A 4,531-nucleotide genomic window follows, 5' to 3' on the forward strand; every position below is an offset into this window, starting at 1 on the left:
TCTTGCAACCTCAGTTAAGTGATAGGTTGCAGTTGCATCCAATCTGATATATTTGACACATCGAACCTCGCCCCTACGAGAACATCGGGTCTGTATTTGGTAATCTTGCAACTTCAGTTAAGTGATAGGTTGCAGTTGCATCCAATCTAATATATTTGACACATCGAACCTCTCCCCGACGAGAACATCGGGTCTTCTATATGGTAATCTTGCAACCTGAGTTAAGTGATAGGTTGCAGTTTCATCAAATATGATATATTTGACACCTCGAACCTCGCCCGAACCAGAACATCGGGTATGTATATGGTAATCTTGCAACCTGAGTTAAGTGATATGTTGCAGTTTCATCCAATCTGATATATTTGACACCTCGAACCTCGCGCGGACTAGAACGTCGGGTATGTATATGGTAATCTTGCAACCTGAGTTAAGTGATAGGTTTCAGTTTCATCCAATCTGATATATTTGACACCAAAAACCTCGCCTCGACGAGAACATCGGGCATGTATATGGTAATCTTGCAACCTGAGTTAAGTGATAGGTTGCAGTTTCATCCAATATGATATATTTTACACCTAAAACCTTGCCCGGACCAGAACATCAGGTCTGTATATGGTAATCTTGCAACCTGAGTTAAGTAATAGGTTGCAATTTCATCCAATCTGATATATTTGACACCTCGAACCTCGCTCGGACCAGAACATCAGGTATGTATATGGTAATCTTGGAACCTGAGTTAAGTGATATATAGGTTGCAGTTTCACCCAATCTGATATATTTGACACCTCGAACCTCGCGTGGACCAGAACATTGGGTTTGTATATGGTAATCTTGCAACCTGAGTTAAGTGATAGGTTGCAGTTTCATCCAATATGATATATTTGACACCTAGAACCTCGCACGGACCAGAACATCGGGTTTGTATATGGTAATCTTGCAACCTGAGTTAAGTGATAGGTTGCAGTTTCATCCAATCTGATATATTTGACACCTCGAACCTCGCCACGACGAGAACATCGGGTTTGTATATGGTAAGCTTGGAAACATAGTTAAGTGATAGGTTGCAGTTTCATCCAATCTGATATATTTGACACCTCGAACCTCGCGCGGTCCAGAACATCTGGTCCGTATATGGTAATCTTGCAACCTGAGTTAAGTGATAGGTTGTAGTTTCATCCAATCTGATATATTTGACACTTAGAACCTCGCGCGGACAAAAACATCGGGTCTGAATAGTGTAATCTTGCAACCTGAGTTAAGTGATAGGTTGCAGTTTCATCCAATCTGATATATTTGATACCTAGAACTTCGCCACGACGAGAACATCGGGTCTGTATATGGTAATCTTGCAACCCGAGTTAAGTGATAGGTTGCAGTTTCATCCAATATGATATATTTTACACCTCGAACCTCGCACGGACTAGAACATCTGGTCTGTATATAGTAATCTTGCAACCTGAGTTAAGTGATAGGTTGTGGTTTCATCCAATCTTATATATTTGACACCTAGAACCTCGCGAGGACCAGAACATCGGGTCTGTATATGGTAATCTTGCAACCTCAGTTAAGTGATAGGTTGCAGTTGCATCCATTCTGATATATTTGACACATCGTACCTCTCCCCGACGAGAACATCGGGTCTGTATATGGTAATCTTGCAACCTAAGTTAAGTAATAGGTTGCAATTTCATTTAATCTGATATATTTGACACCTCGAACCTTGCCCGGACCAGAACATCAGGTCTGTATATGGTAATCTTGCAACCTGAGTTAAGTGATATATAGGTTGCAGTTTCATCCAATCTGATATATTTGACACCTCGAACCTCGGCTGGACCAGAACATCGGGTTTGTGTATGGTAATCTTGCAACCTGAGTTAAGTGATAGGTTGCAGTTTCATCCAATCTGATATATTTGACACCTCGAACCTCGTCCCGATGAGAACATCGGGTCTGTATATGGTAACCTTGGAAACTGAGTTAAGTGATAAGTTGCAGTTTCACCCAATCTGATATATTTGACACCTCGAACCTCGCGTGGACCAGAACATCGGGTTTGTATATGGTAATCTTGCAACCTGAGTTAAGTGATAGGTTGCAGTTTCATCCAATCTGATATATTTGACACCTAGAACCTCGCACGGACCAGAACATCGGGTTTGTATATGGTAATCTTGCAACATGAGTTAAGTGATAGGTTGCAGTTTCATCCAATCTGATATATTTGACACCTCGAACCTCGCCACGACGAGAACATCGGGTTTGTATATGGTAAGCTTGGAAACATAGTTAAGTGATAGGTTGCAGTTTCATCCAATCTGATATATTTGACACCTCGAACCTCGCGCGGTCCAGAACATCTGGTCCGTATATGGTAATCTTGCAACCTGAGTTAAGTGATAGGTTGTAGTTTCATCCAATCTGATATATTTGACACTTAGAACCTCGCGCGGACAAAAACATCGGGTCTGAATAGTGTAATCTTGCAACCTGAGTTAAGTGATAGGTTGCAGTTTCATCCAATCTGATATATTTGATACCTAGAACTTCGCCACGACGAGAACATCGGGTCTGTATATGGTAATCTTGCAACCCGAGTTAAGTGATAGGTTGCAGTTTCATCCAATCTGATATATTTTACACCTCGAACCTCGCACGGACTAGAACATCTGGTCTGTATATGGTAATCTTGCAACCTGAGTTAAGTGATAGGTTGTGGTTTCATCCAATCTTATATATTTGACACCTAGAACCTCGCGAGGACCAGAACATCGGGTCTGTATATGGTAATCTTGCAACCTCAGTTAAGTGATAGGTTGCAGTTGCATCCATTCTGATATATTTGACACATCGTACCTCTCCCCGACGAGAACATCGGGTCTGTATATGGTAATCTTGCAACCTAAGTTAAGTAATAGGTTGCAATTTCATTTAATCTGATATATTTGACACCTCGAACCTTGCCCGGACCAGAACATCAGGTCTGTATATGGTAATCTTGCAACCTGAGTTAAGTGATATATAGGTTGCAGTTTCATCCAATCTGATATATTTGACACCTCGAACCTCGCTGGACCAGAACATCGGGTTTGTGTATGGTAATCTTGCAACCTGAGTTAAGTGATAGGTTGCAGTTTCATCCAATCTGATATATTTGACACCTCGAACCTCGTCCCGATGAGAACATCGGGTCTGTATATGGTAACCTTGGAAACTGAGTTAAGTGATAAGTTGCAGTTTCATCCAATCTGATATATTTGACACCTCGAACCTCGCACGGACTAGAACATCGGGTCTGTATATGGTAATCTTGGAAACTGAGTTAAGTGATAGATTGTGGTTTCATCCAATCTTATATATTTGACACCTCGAACCTCGCGCGGACCAGAACGTCTGGTCCGTATATGGTAATCTTGCAACCTGAGTTAAGTGATAGGTTGCAGTTTCATGCAATTTGATATATATGATACCTAGAACTTCGCGCGGACCAGAACATCGGGTAAGTATATGGTAATCTTGCAACCCGACTTAAGTGATAGGTTGCAGATTCATCCAATCTGATATATTTGACACCTCGAACCTCGCACGAACTAGAACATCTGGTCTGTATATGGTAATCTTGCACCCTGAATTAAGTGATAGGTCGTGGTTTCATCCAATCTTATATATTTGACACCTAGAACCTCGCGCGGACCAGAACATCGGGTCTGTATATGGTAATCTTGCAACCTCAGTTAAGTGATAGGTTGCAGTTGCATCCAATCTGATATATTTGACACATCGAACCTCGCCCCGACGAGAACATCGGGTCTGTATATGGTAATCTTGCAACTTCAGTTAAGTGATAGGTTGCAGTTGCATCCAATCTAATATATTTGACACATCGAACCTCTCCCCGACGAGAACATCGGGTCTTCTATATGGTAATCTTGCAACCTGAGTTAAGTGATAGGTTGCAGTTTCATCAAATATGATATATTTGACACCTCGAACCTCGCCCGAACCAGAACATCGGGTATGTATATGGTAATCTTGCAACCTGAGTTAAGTGATATGTTGCAGTTTCATCCAATCTGATATATTTGACACCTCGAACCTCGCGCGGACTAGAACGTCGGGTATGTATATGGTAATCTTGCAACCTGAGTTAAGTGATAGGTTTCAGTTTCATCCAATCTGATATATTTGACACCAAAAACCTCGCCTCGACGAGAACATCGGGTATGTATATGGTAATCTTGCAACCTGAGTTAAGTGATAGGTTGCAGTTTCATCCAATATGATATATTTTACACCTAAAACCTTGCCCGGACCAGAACATCAGGTCTGTATATGGTAATCTTGCAACCTGAGTTAAGTAATAGGTTGCAATTTCATCCAATCTGATATATTTGACACCTCGAACCTCGCTCGGACCAGAACATCAGGTATGTATATGGTAATCTTGGAACCTGAGTTAAGTGATATATAGGTTGCAGTTTCACCCAATCTGATATATTTGACACCTCGAACCTCGCGTGGACCAGAACAT

The sequence above is a fragment of the Papaver somniferum genome, chromosome 10, assembly GCF_003573695.1.
Source record: "Papaver somniferum cultivar HN1 chromosome 10, ASM357369v1, whole genome shotgun sequence".
NCBI lineage: Eukaryota > Viridiplantae > Streptophyta > Magnoliopsida > Ranunculales > Papaveraceae > Papaver > Papaver somniferum.